Source organism: Salvelinus fontinalis, chromosome 16, assembly GCF_029448725.1.
Source record: "Salvelinus fontinalis isolate EN_2023a chromosome 16, ASM2944872v1, whole genome shotgun sequence".
Classification (NCBI taxonomy): Eukaryota; Metazoa; Chordata; class Actinopteri; order Salmoniformes; family Salmonidae; genus Salvelinus; species Salvelinus fontinalis.
In genome coordinates this window covers 35,010,534-35,034,614 of record NC_074680.1, presented here as the reverse complement: position 1 = coordinate 35,034,614, position 24,081 = coordinate 35,010,534, and the positions used below count along the sequence as shown (strand labels likewise).

The following is a 24,081-nucleotide window of genomic DNA, read 5'->3' as shown; positions in this document are numbered from 1 at the left end:
GGTCTGGGTGGGCAGTTGACCACGGTGGTGGCTCAGGCTCTGGACGCTGTCCCCACACCACCATAGTCACTCTCCGCTTCTGTCTTCCCCTCCCAATGACCACCCTAAAACTAACATCCCCTAAATGAACGGCCAGCACCGGGAGAAGGGGCAGCACCGGGACAAGGGGCAGCACCGGGACAAGGGGCAGCACCGGGACAAGGGGCAGCACCGGGACAAGGGGCAGCACCAGGATAAGGGGCAGCACCAGGATAAGGACCAGCACCGGGATAAGGGGCAGCACCGGGATAAGGGGCAGCACCGGGACAAGGGGCAGCACCGGTACAAGGGGCAGCACCGGGATAAGGGGCAGCACCGGGACAAGGGGCAGCACCGGGACAAGGGGCAGGTCCCGGCTGATATACTCAGGCAGATCCTGACTGAACGGCTCTCGACGCTCATGGCTGGCTGACGGCTCTCGACGCTCATGGCTGGCTGACGGCTCTCGACGCTCATGGCTGGCTGACGGCTCTCGACGCTCATGGCTGGCTGACGGCTCTCGACGCTCATGGCAGGCTGACGGCTCTCGACGCTCATGGCAGGCTGACGGCTCTCGACGCTCATGGCAGGCTGACGGCTCTCGACGCTCATGGCAGGCTGACGGCTCTCGACGCTCATGGCAGGCTGACGGCTCTCGACGCTCATGGCAGGCTGACGGCTCTCGACGCTCATGGCTCGCTGGCGGCTCTGGCAGATCCTGTCTGGTTGGCGGCTCTGGCAGATCCTGTCTGGTTGGCGGCTCTGGCAGATCCTGTCTGGTTGGCGGCTCTGGCAGATCCTGTCTGGTTGGCGGCTCTGGCAGATCCTGTCTGGCGGGCGGCTCTAGCGGCTCCTGTCTGGCGTGCGGCTCTAGCGGCTCCTGTCTGGCGTGCGGCTCTGTAGGCTCATGGCAGACGGGCGGCTTAGCAGGCTCATGGCAGACGGGCGGCTTTGCAGGCTCATTGCAGACAGATGGCTCAGACGGCGCTGGGGAGACGGATGGCTCAGATGGCGCTGGGGAGACGGATGGCTCAGATGGCGCTGGGGAGACGGATGGCTCAGATGGCGCTGGGGAGACGGATGGCTCAGATGGCGCTGGGGAGACGGATGGCTCAGATGGCGCTGGTGAGACGGATGGCTCTGGCCGGATACGGCGCACTGTAGACCTGGTGCGTGGTGCCGGAACTGGAGGCACCGGGCTAAGGATAAGCACCTTCCTACTAGTGCGGGGAGCAGGGACAGGGCACACTGTACTCTCAAAGCCCACTCTATACCTGATGCGAGGTACCGGCACTGGTGACACCGGGCTGAGGACAAGCACATCAGGATTAGAAGGGGGAGAAGATACAGTGTGTACAGGGCTCTGGAGACGCACAGGAGGCTTTGTGCGTGGTGCCGGAACTGGAGGCACCGGGCTAGAAACACGCACTACAGGGAGAGTGCGTGGAGGAGGAACTGGGCTCAGGAGACACACTGGTAGCCTAGTGCGTAGTGTAGGCACTGTAGGTACTAGGCTGGGGCGGGGAGGTGGCGCCGGAAATACCGGACCGTGGAGGCGTACTGGCACTCTTGAGCATTGAGCCTGCCCAACCTTACCTGGTTGAATGCTCCCGGTTGCCCGACCAGTGCGGGGAGGTGGAATAACCCGCACCGGCCTATGTAGACGAACCGGGGAAACCATGCGTAAGGCAGGTGCCATGTATGCCGGCCCGAGGAGACGCACTGGAGACCAGACGCGTTGAGCCGGCCTCATGACACCTGGCTCAATACCCAATCTAGCCCTGCCAGTGCGGGGAGGTGGAATAACCCGCACTGGCCTATGCACTCGTACAGGAGACACCGTGCGCTCTACTGCGTAACACGGCGCCTGCCCGTACTCCCGCTCTCCACGGTAAGCCTGGGAAGTGGGCGCAGGTCTCCTACCTGCCCTTGGCCCACTACCTCTTAGCCCCCCCCCCCCCAAGAAATTTTTGGGTGTTACTTATGGGCTTTTTGGGCTTCCGTGCCAGACGCGTTCCCTCATAACTCCGGTTCCTCTCTCCGGTAGCCTCTGCTCTCCTCAGTGCCTCCAGCTGCTCCCATGAGAGGCGATCCCTACCAGCCAGGATCTCCTCCCATGTGTAGCAACCTTTTCCGTCCAAGATATCGTCCCAAGTCCATTGCTCCTTCTTTTCCTGTCCCTTACTCCGTTGAGTTTTCCCTTGCCGCTTGGTCCTAGCGTGGTGGGTGATTCTGTAAGGGCTGTCATTCTCCTCATCCTCGGACGAGGAGAGGAGAGAAGGATCATCAGACCAAAATGCAGCATTAGGGAAATAAGCCATCTCTTTATTTGTAACGACGATGGCAACACGAAAAACAAAACACTTTTACAAAATTACAAAACAAGAAAACGACGTAGACGAAACCTGAACATAAACTTACATAACTCAACGTAACACTTACGGACAGGAAACAGACTACATCAAAATAATCGAACGAACAACCGAACAGTCCCGTATGGTGCAAAACATAACACAGATACGGAAGACAATCACCCACAAACAAACAGTGAGAACACCCTACCTAAATATGACTCTTAATTAGAGGAAAACGCAAACCACCTGCCTCTAATTAAGAGCCATACCAGGCAACCCAAAACCAACATAGAAACAGAAAACATAGACTGCCCACCCAAAACACACGCCCTGACCATAAACACATACAAAAACAACATAAAACAGGTCAGGACCGTTACACTGTCCAGCATCAACAAAAGTTAGCAGTCTGACGCAGGTGCAACGTGGGTTTTGTTTTGTGTGAAAACATGGCGGAAGGCAGTGACAGTGCTCGTGAGATTTTTCAGCCTTCTAGGAGGACCAAATCTGAAGAATCGAAGAAAGGGGGCAACACTTCAAATCTCTTGAGTCATCTTCGTGACCACCACCCACTACTTTATTGCGAATGCAAGGTAAGCTAACGTTTAGCTCAATGCATGATGTGGGGGCTTTGGAATGGGGGAAAATGTCATGGTTCATCTAACTTGCTAATATTTTGTCAATCCTGTAAAAACACTGCACGTTGTTCTGCTGGTGTATGAGTCGTGTGTCTGCAGACTCTATTCACCCATTGCACACGATAACACGCTATGTAGTTTAGTCACCCAACCAACATGTTTTGTTCATTTAAAATCTGGCAGACGTCGACTTGGTTGTAAAAGTGTTCCAACAGGAGAAACACTATAGACTCCTATACAAGACTCCAGTATGTATGTCAATTGTTGGGCTCATTGCAATTACTATCACTGTCTTCTTAAGACTCATTTTGTATTTATGTAAATTGTGCATGGGGTCATTGCATATACTCAAATGCAATGCAGAAGATAGACTGTGTGTGTGTCAGTGAGTGAATAATAATAATTATTATTATAATGTAACAATTCCAATAATAATAATAATACATTTGCTATTCTCTTGTTTACAGAGTGGGCGTGCAGCAGGCAAACCCAGTGATGCTACTGGTCACTCCTCATCTACAGTTGTGACACAGACACTCAAGCATTTAAAAGGCAGGCTGCTTACGCACCCACATCAAAACATGCTCAACACCTCACTGCAGCCCTTTCATATTACACTGCAAAGGACATGATGCCATTTCATATTGAGAGGCCTGGCTTTCTGAGGCTGATGAAGGCTGCCGTGCCTCTCTACAAAGTGCCATCACAAACATTATTTTCCAAGACTGAAATCCCAAACCAGGATAAAGCTGATGTTGGGTAAAGTTTGGCTCAAGACACATGGTTTGCTGCAACTACTGACCTCTGGACCAGTGAAAGCAGGGGGTGGTCAACCCTACATCCCCTTCACTATCCATTACCTCATCCCAGACTGGCAAATGGAATCAAACTGCCTGGAAACACAGTTCTTCCCAGAAGATCACTCGGCTCACAACATCAGAGAGTTTTTTGAGAATATGCTGGAAGAGTGGGGGATCAACAAGAAAGACCTGGTCTGCATAACCACAGACAACGCAACCAACATGATCAAGGCTTTTGAAGAGTTCCCAGATCTGTGGCTTGGGTGCTTTGGCCATCATTTGAACCTGGCCATCTCAAAGGCTCTGAAAATTCAGAGAGTTGACACAGCAGTCAAGGCCTGTCGTCATCTGGTCCAAGGCTTCTCACAGAGCTGGAAGAGATTGAGAGAAAAGCAAGCTGCCCTCAACATGCCACAGAAGGGTCTGATCCATGATGTGGTGACCCGATGGGGATCTACACACAAGATGCTTGAGCGTTTCCTCAGCCAATGAACATGTTCCTCAGAACATGGCATCTGATGCCCAAGGATGCCGACATAAGTGTCATGGAGCAACTGTGCCCGCTTCTTGAACCTCTGAGCAAGTTTTCAGATACACATGCCTCAGAGACACGAGTGACACGGTCAGCCATCAAACCTGTCCTAGACCACATCACCCGTGATGTTCTGGTGGAAAAGGATACGGAGCCATCCCTGACCAAGGAGATGAAAAGGGTAATGAGAGAAGACCTTAACACCAGATACACAGAGAAGACCTTAACACCAGATACACAGAGAAGACCTTAACAACAGATACACAGAGAAGACCTTAACAACAGATACACAGAGAAGACCTTAACAACAGATACACAGAGAAGACCTTAACAACAGATACACAGAGAAGACCTTAACAACAGATACACAGAGAAGACCTTAACAACAGATACACAGAGAAGACCTTAACAACAGATACACAGAGAAGACCTTAACAACAGATACACAGAGAAGACCTTAACAACAGATACACAGAGAAGACCTTAACAACAGATACACAGAGAAGACCTTAACACCAGATACACAGAGAAGACCTTAACAACAGATACACAGAGAAGACCTTAACAACAGATACACAGAGAAGACCTTAACACCAGATACACAGAGAAGACCTTAACAACAGATACACAGAGAAGACCTTAACAACAGATACACAGAGAAGACCTTAACAACAGATCCACAGAGAAGACCTTATCAACAGATACACAGAGAAGACCTTAACAACATACACAGAGAAGACCTTATCAACAGATACACAGAGAAGACCTTAACAACAGATACACAGAGAAGACCTTAACAACAGATACACAGAGAGGACCTTAACAACAGATACACAGAGAAGACCTTAACAACAGATACACAGAGAAGACCTTAACAACAGATACACAGAGAAGACCTTATCAACAGATACACAGAGAAGACCTTAACAACAGATACACAGAGAAGACCTTAACAACAGATACACAGAGAAGACCTTATCAACAGATACACAGAGAAGACCTTAACAACAGATACACAGAGAAGACCTTAACAACAGATACACAGAGAAGACCTTATCAACAGATACACAGAGAAGACCTTAACAACAGATACACAGAGAAGACCTTAACAACAGATACACAGAGAAGACCTTAACAACAGATACACAGAGAAGACCTTAACAACAGATACACAGAGAAGACCTTAACAACAGATCCACAGAGAAGACCTTAACAACAGATACACAGAGAAGACCTTAACAACAGATACACAGAGAAGACCTTAACAACAGATACACAGAGAAGACCTTAACAACAGATACACAGAGAAGACCTTAACAACAGATACACAGAGAAGACCTTAACAACAGATACACAGAGAAGACCTTATCAACAGATACACAGAGAAGACCTTATCAACAGATACACAGAGAAGACCTTAACAACAGATACACAGAGAAGACCTTAACAACAGATACACAGAGAAGACCTTATCAACAGATACACAGAGAAGACCTTATCAACAGATACACAGAGAAGACCTTAACAACAGATACACAGAGAAGACCTTAACAACAGATACACAGAGAAGACCTTAACAACAGATACACAGAGAAGACCTTAACAACAGATACACAGAGAAGACCTTAACAACAGATACACAGAGAAGACCTTAACAACAGATACACAGAGAAGACCTTAACAACAGATACACAGAGAAGACCTTAACAACAGATACACAGAGAAGACCTTAACAACAGATACACAGAGAAGACCTTAACAACATACACAGAGAAGACCTTAACACCAGATACACAGAGAAGACCTTAACAACAGATACACAGAGAAGACCTTAACAACAGATACACAGAGAAGACCTTAACAACAGATACACAGAGAAGACCTTAACAACAGATACACAGAGAAGACCTTAACAACAGATACACAGAGAAGGAAAGAGAGTCATCCACATGGCTTGTTTCATTGACCCCCGCTTCAAAAGGAGCTTTTTAGATGAACCTGAGGCTGCAAAAGTTGACACTGACAGCTGTGTCCAGGGGGCCTTGAAGCTGGCAGCTGCACAAGTCAGGGAAGAACCACAAAGCACCAGCAGCACCTCCACCACCAACACCCACAGTGGCATAGGAGGGGAAAGGCCTGGCTGGGTTGCTGAGAAATATTACCTCAACAAGGCAGCAGAGAGGTGAAGAGGGTCAGATTCCGACCTCCCGAGAAGACAGAGAAAGAAGAGATCAAGGTCTACCTGTCTCTAGCACCCATTCCAGCAGAAGAGGATCCACTGGTGTGGTGGAGGGGCCATGCATCAGAGCTGCCTCACCTTACCAGGGTTGCCAGGAAGCTTTTGTGCATCCTAGCAACCAGCGTGCCATCAGAGAGTGTTCAGTGCCAGCGGGCACATTGTCTCCCCTCGCAGATCACTACTTAAACCTGACAAAGTAAATATGCTGACATTTTTACATTTCAATCTCAAGTGAACAAAGATGCGTACATACAGGATGTTAGGCCAGCAGCACCTTGTTTCTTCATGAAGGAGAGAACAGACATACAGGATGTTAGACCAGCAGCACCTGGTTTCTGTATGAAGGAGAGAACAGACATACAGGATGTTAGGCCAGCAGCACCTTATTTCTTTATGAAGGAGAGAACAGACATACAGGATGTTAGACCAGCAGCACCTTGTTTCTTTATGGAGAGAACAGACATACAGGATGTTAGAACAGCAGCACCTTGTTTTTTTATGAAGGAGAGAACAGACATACAGGATGTTAGACCAGCAGCACCTTGTTTCTTTATGAAGGAGAGAACAGACATACAGGATGTTAGAACAGCAGCACCTTGTTTCTTTATGAAGGAGAGAACAGACATACAGGATGTTAGGCCAGCAGCACCTTGTTTCTTTATGAAGGAGAGAACAGACATACAGGATGTTAGACCAGCAGCACCTTGTTTCTTTATGAAGGAGAGAACAGACATACAGGATGTTAGAACAGCAGCACCTTGTTTCTTTATGAAGGAGAGAACAGACATACAGGATGTTAGGCCAGCAGCACCTTGTTTCTTTATGAAGGAGAGAACAGACATACAGGATGTTAGACCAGCAGCACCTTGTTTCTTTATGAAGGAGAGAACAGACATACAGGATGTTAGACCAGCAGCACCTTGTTTCTTTATGAAGGAGAGAACGGATATACAGGATGTTAGACCAGCAGCACCTTATTTCTTTATGAAGGAGAGAACGGACATACAGGATGTTAGGCCAGCAGCACCTTGTTTCTTTATGAAGGAGAGAACAGACATACAGGATGTTAGACCAGCATACAGGATGTTAGACCAGCAGCACCTGGTTTCTGTATGAAGGAGAGAACAGACATACAGGATGTTAGGCCAGCAGCACCTTATTTCTTTATGAAGGAGAGAACAGACATACAGGATGTTAGACCAGTAGCACCTTGTTTCTTTATGAAGGAGAGAACAGACATACAGGATGTTAGACCAGCATTCAGGATGTTAGACCAGCAGCACCTGGTTTCTATATGAAGGAGAGAACGGACATACAGGATGTTAGACCAGCAGCACCTTGTTTCTTTATGAAGGAGAGAACAGACATACAGGATGTTAGACCAGCAGCACCATGTTTCTTTACGAAGGAGAGAACGGACATACAGGATGTTAGACCAGCAGCACCTTATTTCTTTATGAAGGAGAGAACGGACATACTGGATGTTAGGCCAGCAGCACATTGTTTCTTTATGAAGGAGAGAACAGACATACAGGATGTTAGACCAGCAGCACCTGGTTTCTGTATGAAGGAGAGAACGGACATACAGGATGTTAGACCAGCAGCACCTTGTTTCTTTATGAAGGAGAGAACAGACATACAGGATGTTAGGCCAGCAGCACCTTGTTTCTTCATGAAGGAGAGAACAGACATACAGGATGTTAGACCAGCAGCACCTTGTTTCTTTATGAAGGAGAGAACAGACATACAGGATGTTAGAACAGCAGCACCTTGTTTCTTTATGAAGGAGAGAACGGACATACAGGATGTTAGACCAGCAGCACCTTGTTTCTTTATGAAGGAGAGAACAGACATACAGGATGTTAGAACAGCAGCACCTTGTTTCTTTATGAAGGAGAGAACAGACATACAGGATGTTAGGCCAGCAGCACCTTATTTCTTCATGAAGGAGAGAACAGACATACAGGATGTTAGAACAGCAGCACCTTATTTCTTTATGAAGGAGAGAACAGACATACAGGATGTTAGAACAGCAGCACCTTGTTTCTTTATGAAGGAGAGAACAGACATACAGGATGTTAGGCCAGCAGCACCTTGTTTCTTTATGAAGGAGAGAACAGACATACAGGATGTTAGACCAGCAGCACCTTGTTTCTTTATGAAGGAGAGAACAGACATACAGGATGTTAGGCCAGCAGCACCTTGTTTCTTTATGAAGGAGAGAACAGACATACAGGATGTTAGACCAGCAGCACCTTGTTTCTTTATGAAGGAGAGAACAGACATACAGGATGTTAGGCCAGCAGCACCTTGTTTCTTTATGAAGGAGAGAACAGACATACAGGATGTTAGACCAGCAGCACCTTGTTTCTTTGTGAAGGAGAGAACAGAAATACAGGATGTTAGGCCAGCAGCACCTTGTTTCTTTATGAAGGAGAGAACAGACATACAGGATGTTAGACCAGCAGCACCTTGTTTCTTTGTGAAGGAGAGAACAGACATACAGGATGTTAGGCCAGCAGCACCTTGTTTCTTTATGAAGGAGAGAACGGACATACAGGATGTTAGGCCAGCAGCACCTTGTTTCTTTATGAAGGAGAGAACGAACATACAGGATGTTAGACCAGCAGCACCTTGTTTCTTTATGAAGGAGAAATTAGACATACAGGATGTTAGGCCAGCAGCACCTTGTTTCTTTATGAAGAAGAGAACAGACATACAGGATGTTAGACCAGCAGCACCTTGTTTCTTTATGAAGGAGAGAACATACATACAGGATGTTAGGCCAGCAGCACCTTGTTTCTTTATGAAGGAGAGAACGGACATACAGGATGTTAGGCCAGCAGCACCTTGTTTCTTTCTGAAGGAGAGAACAGACATACAGGATGTTAGGCCAGCAGCACCTTGTTTCTTTAGAAGGATAGAACAGACATACAGGATGTTAGACCAGCAGCACCTTGTTTCTTTATGAAGGAGAGAACATACATACAGGATGTTAGGCCAGCAGCACCTTGTTTCTTTGTGAAGGAGAGAACGGACATACAGGATGTTAGGCCAGCAGCACCTTGTTTCTTTATGAAGGAGAGAACAGACATACAGGATGTTAGACCAGCAGCACCTTGTTTCTTTGTGAAGGAGAGAACAGACATACAGGATGTTAGACCAGCAGCACCTTGTTTCTTTATGAAGGAGAGAACGGACATACAGGATGTTAGACCAGCAGCACCTTGTTTCTGTATGAAGGAGAGAACGGACATACAGGATGTTAGACCAGCAGCATCTTGTTTCTTTATGAAGGAGAGAACGGACATACAGGATGTTAGGCCAGCAGCACCTTGTTTCTTTATGAAGGAGAGAACGGACATACAGGATGTTAGACCAGCAGCACCTTGTTTCTTTATGAAGGAGAGAACAGACATACAGGATGTTAGGCCAGCAGCACCTTGTTTCTTTATGAAGGAGAGAACGGACATACAGGATGTTAGGCCATTAGCACCTTGTTTCTTTATGAAGGAGAGAACGGACATACAGGATGTTAGACCAGCAGCACCTTGTTTCTTTATGAAGGAGAAATTAGACATACAGGATGTTAGACCAGCAGCACCTTGTTTCTTTGTGAAGGAGAGAACAGACATACAGGATGTTAGACCAGCAGCACCTTGTTTCTTTATGAAGGAGAGAACGGACAAACAGGATGTTAGACCAGCAGCACCTTGTTTCTGTATGAAGGAGAGAACGGACATACAGGATGTTAGACCAGCAGCATCTTGTTTCTTTATGAAGGAGAGAACGGACATACAGGATGTTAGGCCAGCAGCACCTTGTTTCTTTATGAAGGAGAGAACGGACATACAGGATGTTAGACCAGCAGCACCTTGTTTCTTTATGAAGGAGAGAACAGACATACAGGATGTTAGGCCAGCAGCACCTTGTTTCTTTATGAAGGAGAGAACGGACATACAGGATGTTAGGCCATTAGCACCTTGTTTCTTTATGAAGGAGAGAACGGACATACAGGATGTTAGACCAGCAGCACCTTGTTTCTTTATGAAGGAGAAATTAGACATACAGGATGTTAGGCCAGCAGCACCTTGTTTCTTTATGAAGAAGAGAACAGACATACAGGATGTTAGACCAGCAGCACCTTGTTTCTTTATGAAGGAGAGAACATACATACAGGATGTTAGGCCAGCAGCACCTTGTTTCTTTATGAAGGAGAGAACGGACATACAGAATGTTAGGCCAGCAGCACCTTGTTTCTTTATGAAGGAGAGAACAGACATACAGGATGTTAGACCAGCAGCACCTTGTTTCTTTATGAAGGAGAGAACAGACATACAGGATGTTAGACCAGCAGCACCTTGTTTCTTTATGAAGGAGAGAACAGACATACAGGATGTTAGGCCAGCAGCACCTTGTTTCTTTATGAAGGAGAGAACAGACATACAGGATGTTAGACCAGCAGCACCTTGTTTCTTTATGAAGGAGAGAACAGACATACAGGATGTTAGACCAGCAGCACCTTATTTCTTTATGAAGGAGAGAACGGACATACAGGATGTTAGGCCAGCAGCACCTTGTTTCTTTATGAAGGAGAGAACGGACATAGAGGATGTTAGGCCAGCAGCACCTTGTTTCTTTATGAAGGAGAGAACAGACATACAGGATGTTAGAACAGCAGCACCTTGTTTCTTTATGAAGGAGAGAACAGACATACAGGATGTTAGACCAGCAGCACCTTGTTTCTTTATGAAGGAGAGAACGGACATACAGGATGTTAGGCCAGCAGCACCTTGTTTCTTTATGAAGGAGAGAACGAACATACAGGATGTTAGACCAGCAGCACCTTGTTTCTTTATGAAGGAGAAATTAGACATACAGGATGTTAGGCCAGCAGCACCTTGTTTCTTTATGAAGAAGAGAACAGACATACAGGATGTTAGACCAGCAGCACCTTGTTTCTTTATGAAGGAGAGAACATACATACAGGATGTTAGGCCAGCAGCACCTTGTTTCTTTATGAAGGAGAGAACGGACATACAGGATGTTAGGCCAGCAGCACCTTGTTTCTTTATGAAGGAGAGAACAGACATACAGGATGTTAGGCCAGCAGCACCTTGTTTCTTTAGAAGGAGAGAACAGACATACAGGATGTTAGACCAGCAGCACCTTGTTTCTTTATGAAGGAGAGAACATACATACAGGATGTTAGGCCAGCAGCACCTTGTTTCTTTATGAAGGAGAGAACGGACATACAGGATGTTAGGCCAGCAGCACCTTGTTTCTTTATGAAGGAGAGAACAGACATACAGGATGTTAGACCAGCAGCACCTTGTTTCTTTGTGAAGGAGAGAACAGACATACAGGATGTTAGACCAGCAGCACCTTGTTTCTTTATGAAGGAGAGAACGGACATACAGGATGTTAGACCAGCAGCACCTTGTTTCTGTATGAAGGAGAGAACGGACATACAGGATGTTAGACCAGCAGCATCTTGTTTCTTTATGAAGGAGAGAACGGACATACAGGATGTTAGGCCAGCAGCACCTTGTTTCTTTATGAAGGAGAGAACGGACATACAGGATGTTAGACCAGCAGCACCTTGTTTCTTTATGGACGAGAGAACAGACATACAGGATGTTAGGCCAGCAGCACCTTGTTTCTTTATGAAGGAGAGAACGGACATACAGGATGTTAGGCCAGCAGCACCTTGTTTCTTTATGAAGGAGAAAACGGACATACAGGATGTTAGACCAGCAGCACCTTGTTTCTTTATGAAGGAGAAATTAGACATACAGGATGTTAGGCCAGCAGCACCTTGTTTCTTTATGAAGGAGAAATTAGACATACAGGATGTTAGGCCAGCAGCACCTTGTTTCTTTATGAAGAAGAGAACAGACATACAGGATGTTAGACCAGCAGCACCTTGTTTCTTTATGAAGGAGAGAACATACATACAGGATGTTAGGCCAGCAGCACCTTGTTTCTTTATGAAGGAGAGAACGGACATACAGGATGTTAGGCCAGCAGCACCTTGTTTCTTTATGAAGGAGAGAACAGACATACAGGATGTTAGACCAGCAGCACCTTGTTTCTTTATGAAGGAGAGAACAGACATACAGGATGTTAGACCAGCAGCACCTTGTTTCTTTATGAAGGAGAGAACAGACATACAGGATGTTAGGCCAGCAGCACCTTGTTTCTTTATGAAGGAGAGAACAGACATACAGGATGTTAGACCAGCAGCACCTTGTTTCTTTATGAAGGAGAGAACAGACATACAGGATGTTAGGCCAGCAGCACCTTATTTCTTTATGAAGGAGAGAACAGACATACAGGATGTTAGGCCAGCAGCACCTTGTTTCTTTATGAAGGAGAGAACATACATACAGGATGTTAGAACAGCAGCACCTTGTTTCTTTATGAAGGAGAGAACGGACATACAGGATGTTAGAACAGCAGCACCTTGTTTCTTTATGAAGGAGAGAACAGACATACAGGATGTTAGACCAGAACTACCTTGTTTCTTTATGAAGGAGAGAACATACATGCAGGATGTTAGAACAGCAGCACCTTGTTTCTCTATGAAGGAGAGAACGGACATACAGGATGTTAGACCAGCAGCACCTTGTTTCTTTATGAAGGAGAGAACAGACATACAGGATGTTAGACCAGCAGCACCTTGTTTCTTTTTGAAGGAGAGAACGGACATACAGGATGTTAGGCCAGCAGCACCTTGTTTCTTTATGAAGGAGAGAACGGACATACAGGATGTTAGGCCAGAAGCACCTTGTTTCTTTATGAAAAAGAGAACAGACATACAGGATGTTAGAACAGCAGCACCTTGTTTCTTTATGAAGGAGAGAACAGACATACAGGATGTTAGACCAGCAGCACCTTGTTTCTTTATGAAGGAGAGAACAGACATACAGGATGTTAGACCAGCAGCACCTTGTTTCTTTATGAAGGAGAGAACAGACATACAGGATGTTAGGCCAGCAGCACCTTGTTTCTTTATGAAGGAGAGAACAGACATACAGGATGTTAGACCAGCAGCACCTTGTTTCTTTATGAAGGAGAGAACAGACATACAGGATGTTAGACCAGCAGCACCTTATTTCTTTATGAAGGAGAGAACGGACATACAGGATGTTAGGCCAGCAGCACCTTGTTTCTTTATGAAGGAGAGAACGGACATAGAGGATGTTAGGCCAGCAGCACCTTGTTTCTTTATGAAGGAGAGAACAGACATACAGGATGTTAGAACAGCAGCACCTTGTTTCTTTATGAAGGAGAGAACAGACATACAGGATGTTAGACCAGCAGCACCTTGTTTCTTTATGAAGGAGAGAACGGACATACAGGATGTTAGGCCAGCAGCACCTTGTTTCTTTATGAAGGAGAGAACGAACATACAGGATGTTAGACCAGCAGCACCTTGTTTCTTTATGAAGGAGAAATTAGACATACAGGATGTTAGGCCAGCAGCACCTTGTTTCTTTATGAAGAAGAGAACAGACATACAGGATGTTAGACCAGCAGCACCTTGTTTCTTTATGAAGGAGAGAACATACATACAGGATGTTAGGCCAGCAGCACCTTGTTTCTTTATGAAGGAGAGAACGGACATACAGGATGTTAGGCCAGCAGCACCTTGTTTCTTTATGAAGGAGAGAACAGACATACAGGATGTTAGGCCAGCAGCACCTTGTTTCTTTAGAAGGAGAGAACAGACATACAGGATGTTAGACCAGCAGCACCTTGTTTCTTTATAAAGGAGAGAACATACATACAGGATGTTAGGCCAGCAGCACCTTGTTTCTTTATGAAGGAGAGAACGGACATACAGGATGTTAGGCCAGCAGCACCTTGTTTCTTTATGAAGGAGAGAACAGACATACAGGATGTTAGACCAGCAGCACCTTGTTTCTTTGTGAAGGAGAGAACAGACATACAGGATGTTAGACCAGCAGCACCTTGTTTCTTTATGAAGGAGAGAACGGACATACAGGATGTTAGACCAGCAGCACCTTGTTTCTGTATGAAGGAGAGAACGGACATACAGGATGTTAGACCAGCAGCATCTTGTTTCTTTATGAAGGAGAGAACGGACATACAGGATGTTAGGCCAGCAGCACCTTGTTTCTTTATGAAGGAGAGAACGGACATACAGGATGTTAGACCAGCAGCACCTTGTTTCTTTATGGACGAGAGAACAGACATACAGGATGTTAGGCCAGCAGCACCTTGTTTCTTTATGAAGGAGAGAACGGACATACAGGATGTTAGGCCAGCAGCACCTTGTTTCTTTATGAAGGAGAAAACGGACATACAGGATGTTAGACCAGCAGCACCTTGTTTCTTTATGAAGGAGAAATTAGACATACAGGATGTTAGGCCAGCAGCACCTTGTTTCTTTATGAAGGAGAAATTAGACATACAGGATGTTAGGCCAGCAGCACCTTGTTTCTTTATGAAGAAGAGAACAGACATACAGGATGTTAGACCAGCAGCACCTTGTTTCTTTATGAAGGAGAGAACATACATACAGGATGTTAGGCCAGCAGCACCTTGTTTCTTTATGAAGGAGAGAACGGACATACAGGATGTTAGGCCAGCAGCACCTTGTTTCTTTATGAAGGAGAGAACAGACATACAGGATGTTAGACCAGCAGCACCTTGTTTCTTTATGAAGGAGAGAACAGACATACAGGATGTTAGACCAGCAGCACCTTGTTTCTTTATGAAGGAGAGAACAGACATACAGGATGTTAGGCCAGCAGCACCTTGTTTCTTTATGAAGGAGAGAACAGACATACAGGATGTTAGACCAGCAGCACCTTGTTTCTTTATGAAGGAGAGAACAGACATACAGGATGTTAGGCCAGCAGCACCTTGTTTCTTTATGAAGGAGAGAACGGACATACAGGATGTTAGGCCAGCAACACCTTGTTTCTTTATGAAGGAGAGAACGGACATACAGGATGTTAGGCCAGCAGCACCTTGTTTCTTTATGAAGGAGAGAACAGACATAAAGGATGTTAGACCAGCAGCACCTTGTTTCTGTATGAAGAAGAGAACGGACATACAGGATGTTAGACCAGCAGCACCTTGTTTCTTTATGAAGGAGAGAACATACATACAGGATGTTAGGCCAGCAGCACCTTGTTTCTTTATGAAGGAGAGAACGGACATACAGGATGTTAGGCCAGCAACACCTTGTTTCTTTATGAAGGAGAGAACGGACATACAGGATGTTAGGCCAGCAGCACCTTGTTTCTTTATGAAGGAGAGAACAGACATACAGGATGTTAGACCAGCAGCACCTTGTTTCTTTATGAAGGAGAGAACGGACATACAGGATGTTAGGCCAGCAGCACCTTGTTTCTTTATGAAGGAGAGAACGGACATGCAGGATGTTAGGCCAGCAGCACCTTGTTTCTTTATGAAGGAGAGAACAGACATAAAGGATGTTAGACCAGCAGCACCTTGTTTCTGTATGAAGGAGAGAAAGGACATACAGGATGTTAGACCAGCAGCATCTTGTTTCTTTATGAAGGAGAGAACATACATACAGGATGTTAGAACAGCAGCACCTGGTTTCTTTATGAAGGAGAGAACGGACATACAGGATGTTAGACCAGCAGCACCTTGTTTCTTTGTGAAGGAGAGAACAGACATACAGGATGTTAGACAAGCAGCACCTTGTTTCTTTGTGAAGGAGAGAACAGACATACAGGATGTTAGACCAGCAGCACCTTGTTTCTTTATGAAGGAGAGAACGGACATACAGGATGTTAGACCAGCAGCACCTTGTTTCTGTATGAAGGAGAGAACATACATACAGGATGTTAGAACAGCAGCACCTGGTTTCTTTATGAAGGAGAGAACAGACATACAGGATGTTAGACCAGCAGCACCTTATTTCTTTATGAAGGAAAGAACATACATACAGGATGTTAGACCAGCAGCACCTTGTTTCTTTATTAAGGAGAGAACAGACATACAGGATGTTAGACCAGCAGCACCTTGTTTCTTTATGAAGGAGAGAACATACATACAGGATGTTAGACCAGCAGCACCTTGTTTCTTTATGAAGGAGAGAACAGACATACAGGATGTTAGGCCAGCAGCACGTTGTTTCTTTATGAAGGAGAGAACAGACATACAGGATGTTAGGCCAGCAGCACGTTGTTTCTTTATGAAGGAGAGAACAGACATACAGGATGTTAGGCCAGCAGCACCTTGTTTCTTTATGAAGGAGAGAACATACATACAGTATGTTAGACCATCAGCACCTTGTTTCTTTATGAAGGAGAGAACAGACATACAGGATGTTAGAACAGCAGCACCTTGTTTCTTTATGAAGGAGAGAACAGACATACAGGATGTTTGACCAGCAGCACCTTGTTTCTTTATGAAGGAGAGAACAGACATACAGGATGTTAGGCCAGCAGCACCTTGTTTCTTTATGAAGGAGAGAACAGACATACAGGATGTTAGACCAGCAGCACCTTGTTTCTTTATGAAGGAGAGAACGGACATACAGGATGTTAGGCCAGCAGCACCTTGTTTCTTTATGAAGGAGAGAACGGACATGCAGGATGTTAGGCCAGCAGCACCTTGTTTCTTTATGAAGGAGAGAACAGACATAAAGGATGTTAGACCAGCAGCACCTTGTTTCTGTATGAAGGAGAGAAAGGACATACAGGATGTTAGACCAGCAGCATCTTGTTTCTTTATGAAGGAGAGAACATACATACAGGATGTTAGAACAGCAGCACCTGGTTTCTTTATGAAGGAGAGAACGGACATACAGGATGTTAGACCAGCAGCACCTTGTTTCTTTGTGAAGGAGAGAACAGACATACAGGATGTTAGACAAGCAGCACCTTGTTTCTTTGTGAAGGAGAGAACAGACATACAGGATGTTAGACCAGCAGCACCTTGTTTCTTTATGAAGGAGAGAACGGACATACAGGATGTTAGACCAGCAGCACCTTGTTTCTGTATGAAGGAGAGAACATACATACAGGATGTTAGAACAGCAGCACCTGGTTTCTTTATGAAGGAGAGAACAGACATACAGGATGTTAGACCAGCAGCACCTTATTTCTTTATGAAGGAAAGAACATACATACAGGATGTTAGACCAGCAGCACCTTGTTTCTTTATTAAGGAGAGAACAGACATACAGGATGTTAGACCAGCAGCACCTTGTTTCTTTATGAAGGAGAGAACATACATACAGGATGTTAGACCAGCAGCACCTTGTTTCTTTATGAAGGAGAGAACAGACATACAGGATGTTAGGCCAGCAGCACGTTGTTTCTTTATGAAGGAGAGAACAGACATACAGGATGTTAGGCCAGCAGCACGTTGTTTCTTTATGAAGGAGAGAACAGACATACAGGATGTTAGGCCAGCAGCACCTTGTTTCTTTATGAAGGAGAGAACATACATACAGTATGTTAGACCATCAGCACCTTGTTTCTTTATGAAGGAGAGAACAGACATACAGGATGTTAGAACAGCAGCACCTTGTTTCTTTATGAAGGAGAGAACAGACATACAGGATGTTTGACCAGCAGCACCTTGTTTCTTTATGAAGGAGAGAACAGACATACAGGATGTTAGGCCAGCAGCACCTTGTTTCTTTATGAAGGAGAGAACAGACATACAGGATGTTAGACCAGCATACAGGATGTTAGACCAGCAGCACCTGGTTTCTGTATGAAGGAGAGAACAGACATACAGGATGTTAGGCCAGCAGCACCTTATTTCTTTATGAAGGAGAGAACAGACATACAGGATGTTAGACCAGTAGCACCTTGTTTCTTTATGAAGGAGAGAACAGACATACAGGATGTTAGACCAGCATTCAGGATGTTAGACCATTCTGCACCTGGTTTCTATATGAAGGAGAGAACGGACATACAGGATGTTAGACCAGCAGCACCTTGTTTCTTTATGAAGGAGAGAACAGACATACAGGATGTTAGACCAGCAGCACCATGTTTCTTTACGAAGGAGAGAACGGACATACAGGATGTTAGACCAGCAGCACCTTATTTCTTTATGAAGGAGAGAACGGACATACTGGATGTTAGGCCAGCAGCACATTGTTTCTTTATGAAGGAGAGAACAGACATACAGGATGTTAGACCAGCAGCACCTGGTTTCTGTATGAAGGAGAGAACGGACATACAGGATGTTAGACCAGCAGCACCTTGTTTCTTTATGAAGGAGAGAACAGACATACAGGATGTTAGGCCAGCAGCACCTTGTTTCTTCATGAAGGAGAGAACAGACATACAGGATGTTAGACCAGCAGCACCTTGTTTCTTTATGAAGGAGAGAACAGACATACAGGATGTTAGAACAGCAGCACCTTGTTTCTTTATGAAGGAGAGAACGGACATACAGGATGTTAGACCAGCAGCACCTTGTTTCTTTATGAAGGAGAGAACAGACATACAGGATGTTAGAACAGCAGCACCTTGTTTCTTTATGAAGGAGAGAACAGACATACAGGATGTTAGGCCAGCAGCACCTTATTTCTTCATGAAGGAGAGAACAGACATACAGGATGTTAGAACAGCAGCACCTTATTTCTTTATGAAGGAGAGAACAGACATACAGGATGTTAGAACAGCAGCACCTTGTTTCTTTATGAAGGAGAGAACAGACATACAGGATGTTAGGCCAGCAGCACCTTGTTTCTTTATGAAGGAGAGAACAGACATACAGGATGTTAGACCAGCAGCACCTTGTTTCTTTATGAAGGAGAGAACAGACATACAGGATGTTAGGCCAGCAGCACCTTGTTTCTTTATGAAGGAGAGAACAGACATACAGGATGTTAGACCAGCAGCACCTTGTTTCTTTATGAAGGAGAGAACAGACATACAGGATGTTAGGCCAGCAGCACCTTGTTTCTTTATGAAGGAGAGAACAGACATACAGGATGTTAGACCAGCAGCACCTTGTTTCTTTGTGAAGGAGAGAACAGAAATACAGGATGTTAGGCCAGCAGCACCTTGTTTCTTTATGAAGGAGAGAACAGACATACAGGATGTTAGACCAGCAGCACCTTGTTTCTTTGTGAAGGAGAGAACAGACATACAGGATGTTAGGCCAGCAGCACCTTGTTTCTTTATGAAGGAGAGAACGGACATACAGGATGTTAGGCCAGCAGCACCTTGTTTCTTTATGAAGGAGAGAACGAACATACAGGATGTTAGACCAGCAGCACCTTGTTTCTTTATGAAGGAGAAATTAGACATACAGGATGTTAGGCCAGCAGCACCTTGTTTCTTTATGAAGAAGAGAACAGACATACAGGATGTTAGACCAGCAGCACCTTGTTTCTTTATGAAGGAGAGAACATACATACAGGATGTTAGGCCAGCAGCACCTTGTTTCTTTATGAAGGAGAGAACGGACATACAGGATGTTAGGCCAGCAGCACCTTGTTTCTTTCTGAAGGAGAGAACAGACATACAGGATGTTAGGCCAGCAGCACCTTGTTTCTTTAGAAGGATAGAACAGACATACAGGATGTTAGACCAGCAGCACCTTGTTTCTTTATGAAGGAGAGAACATACATACAGGATGTTAGGCCAGCAGCACCTTGTTTCTTTATGAAGGAGAGAACGGACATACAGGATGTTAGGCCAGCAGCACCTTGTTTCTTTATGAAGGAGAGAACAGACATACAGGATGTTAGACCAGCAGCACCTTGTTTCTTTGTGAAGGAGAGAACAGACATACAGGATGTTAGACCAGCAGCACCTTGTTTCTTTATGAAGGAGAGAACGGACATACAGGATGTTAGACCAGCAGCACCTTGTTTCTGTATGAAGGAGAGAACGGACATACAGGATGTTAGACCAGCAGCATCTTGTTTCTTTATGAAGGAGAGAACGGACATACAGGATGTTAGGCCAGCAGCACCTTGTTTCTTTATGAAGGAGAGAACGGACATACAGGATGTTAGACCAGCAGCACCTTGTTTCTTTATGAAGGAGAGAACAGACATACAGGATGTTAGGCCAGCAGCACCTTGTTTCTTTATGAAGGAGAGAACGGACATACAGGATGTTAGGCCATTAGCACCTTGTTTCTTTATGAAGGAGAGAACGGACATACAGGATGTTAGACCAGCAGCACCTTGTTTCTTTATGAAGGAGAAATTAGACATACAGGATGTTAGACCAGCAGCACCTTGTTTCTTTGTGAAGGAGAGAACAGACATACAGGATGTTAGACCAGCAGCACCTTGTTTCTTTATGAAGGAGAGAACGGACAAACAGGATGTTAGACCAGCAGCACCTTGTTTCTGTATGAAGGAGAGAACGGACATACAGGATGTTAGACCAGCAGCATCTTGTTTCTTTATGAAGGAGAGAACGGACATACAGGATGTTAGGCCAGCAGCACCTTGTTTCTTTATGAAGGAGAGAACGGACATACAGGATGTTAGACCAGCAGCACCTTGTTTCTTTATGAAGGAGAGAACAGACATACAGGATGTTAGGCCAGCAGCACCTTGTTTCTTTATGAAGGAGAGAACGGACATACAGGATGTTAGGCCATTAGCACCTTGTTTCTTTATGAAGGAGAGAACGGACATACAGGATGTTAGACCAGCAGCACCTTGTTTCTTTATGAAGGAGAAATTAGACATACAGGATGTTAGGCCAGCAGCACCTTGTTTCTTTATGAAGAAGAGAACAGACATACAGGATGTTAGACCAGCAGCACCTTGTTTCTTTATGAAGGAGAGAACATACATACAGGATGTTAGGCCAGCAGCACCTTGTTTCTTTATGAAGGAGAGAACGGACATACAGAATGTTAGGCCAGCAGCACCTTGTTTCTTTATGAAGGAGAGAACAGACATACAGGATGTTAGACCAGCAGCACCTTGTTTCTTTATGAAGGAGAGAACAGACATACAGGATGTTAGACCAGCAGCACCTTGTTTCTTTATGAAGGAGAGAACAGACATACAGGATGTTAGGCCAGCAGCACCTTGTTTCTTTATGAAGGAGAGAACAGACATACAGGATGTTAGACCAGCAGCACCTTGTTTCTTTATGAAGGAGAGAACAGACATACAGGATGTTAGACCAGCAGCACCTTATTTCTTTATGAAGGAGAGAACGGACATACAGGATGTTAGGCCAGCAGCACCTTGTTTCTTTATGAAGGAGAGAACGGACATAGAGGATGTTAGGCCAGCAGCACCTTGTTTCTTTATGAAGGAGAGAACAGACATACAGGATGTTAGAACAGCAGCACCTTGTTTCTTTATGAAGGAGAGAACAGACATACAGGATGTTAGACCAGCAGCACCTTGTTTCTTTATGAAGGAGAGAACGGACATACAGGATGTTAGGCCAGCAGCACCTTGTTTCTTTATGAAGGAGAGAACGAACATACAGGATGTTAGACCAGCAGCACCTTGTTTCTTTATGAAGGAGAAATTAGACATACAGGATGTTAGGCCAGCAGCACCTTGTTTCTTTATGAAGAAGAGAACAGACATACAGGATGTTAGACCAGCAGCACCTTGTTTCTTTATGAAGGAGAGAACATACATACAGGATGTTAGGCCAGCAGCACCTTGTTTCTTTATGAAGGAGAGAACGGACATACAGGATGTTAGGCCAGCAGCACCTTGTTTCTTTATGAAGGAGAGAACAGACATACAGGATGTTAGGCCAGCAGCACCTTGTTTCTTTAGAAGGAGAGAACAGACATACAGGATGTTAGACCAGCAGCACCTTGTTTCTTTATGAAGGAGAGAACATACATACAGGATGTTAGGCCAGCAGCACCTTGTTTCTTTATGAAGGAGAGAACGGACATACAGGATGTTAGGCCAGCAGCACCTTGTTTCTTTATGAAGGAGAGAACAGACATACAGGATGTTAGACCAGCAGCACCTTGTTTCTTTGTGAAGGAGAGAACAGACATACAGGATGTTAGACCAGCAGCACCTTGTTTCTTTATGAAGGAGAGAACGGACATACAGGATGTTAGACCAGCAGCACCTTGTTTCTGTATGAAGGAGAGAACGGACATACAGGATGTTAGACCAGCAGCATCTTGTTTCTTTATGAAGGAGAGAACGGACATACAGGATGTTAGGCCAGCAGCACCTTGTTTCTTTATGAAGGAGAGAACGGACATACAGGATGTTAGACCAGCAGCACCTTGTTTCTTTATGGACGAGAGAACAGACATACAGGATGTTAGGCCAGCAGCACCTTGTTTCTTTATGAAGGAGAGAACGGACATACAGGATGTTAGGCCAGCAGCACCTTGTTTCTTTATGAAGGAGAAAACGGACATACAGGATGTTAGACCAGCAGCACCTTGTTTCTTTATGAAGGAGAAATTAGACATACAGGATGTTAGGCCAGCAGCACCTTGTTTCTTTATGAAGGAGAAATTAGACATACAGGATGTTAGGCCAGCAGCACCTTGTTTCTTTATGAAGAAGAGAACAGACATACAGGATGTTAGACCAGCAGCACCTTGTTTCTTTATGAAGGAGAGAACATACATACAGGATGTTAGGCCAGCAGCACCTTGTTTCTTTATGAAGGAGAGAACGGACATACAGGATGTTAGGCCAGCAGCACCTTGTTTCTTTATGAAGGAGAGAACAGACATACAGGATGTTAGACCAGCAGCACCTTGTTTCTTTATGAAGGAGAGAACAGACATACAGGATGTTAGACCAGCAGCACCTTGTTTCTTTATGAAGGAGAGAACAGACATACAGGATGTTAGGCCAGCAGCACCTTGTTTCTTTATGAAGGAGAGAACAGACATACAGGATGTTAGACCAGCAGCACCTTGTTTCTTTATGAAGGAGAGAACAGACATACAGGATGTTAGGCCAGCAGCACCTTATTTCTTTATGAAGGAGAGAACAGACATACAGGATGTTAGGCCAGCAGCACCTTGTTTCTTTATGAAGGAGAGAACATACATACAGGATGTTAGAACAGCAGCACCTTGTTTCTTTATGAAGGAGAGAACGGACATACAGGATGTTAGAACAGCAGCACCTTGTTTCTTTATGAAGGAGAGAACAGACATACAGGATGTTAGACCAGAACTACCTTGTTTCTTTATGAAGGAGAGAACATACATGCAGGATGTTAGAACAGCAGCACCTTGTTTCTCTATGAAGGAGAGAACGGACATACAGGATGTTAGACCAGCAGCACCTTGTTTCTTTATGAAGGAGAGAACAGACATACAGGATGTTAGACCAGCAGCACCTTGTTTCTTTTTGAAGGAGAGAACGGACATACAGGATGTTAGGCCAGCAGCACCTTGTTTCTTTATGAAGGAGAGAACGGACATACAGGATGTTAGGCCAGAAGCACCTTGTTTCTTTATGAAAAAGAGAACAGACATACAGGATGTTAGAACAGCAGCACCTTGTTTCTTTATGAAGGAGAGAACAGACATACAG

General features: G+C 45.1%; 1 protein-coding gene across 1 annotated transcript in view; it reads left to right on the top strand.

Annotated features, from left to right (window-relative positions):
• The first annotated feature begins 823 nt into the window (after nt 1-823).
• The window catches only part of LOC129813070 (tetratricopeptide repeat protein 7B-like), a 33,505-nt gene continuing 10,247 nt past the window's right edge, over nt 824-24,081 (top strand). The window contains exons 1-2 of the transcript XR_008753110.1: nt 824-2,965; nt 3,478-6,777. The gene's annotated coding sequence lies outside the window, so the exon portion shown is untranslated. The remainder of the gene's footprint in view (nt 2,966-3,477; nt 6,778-24,081) is intronic.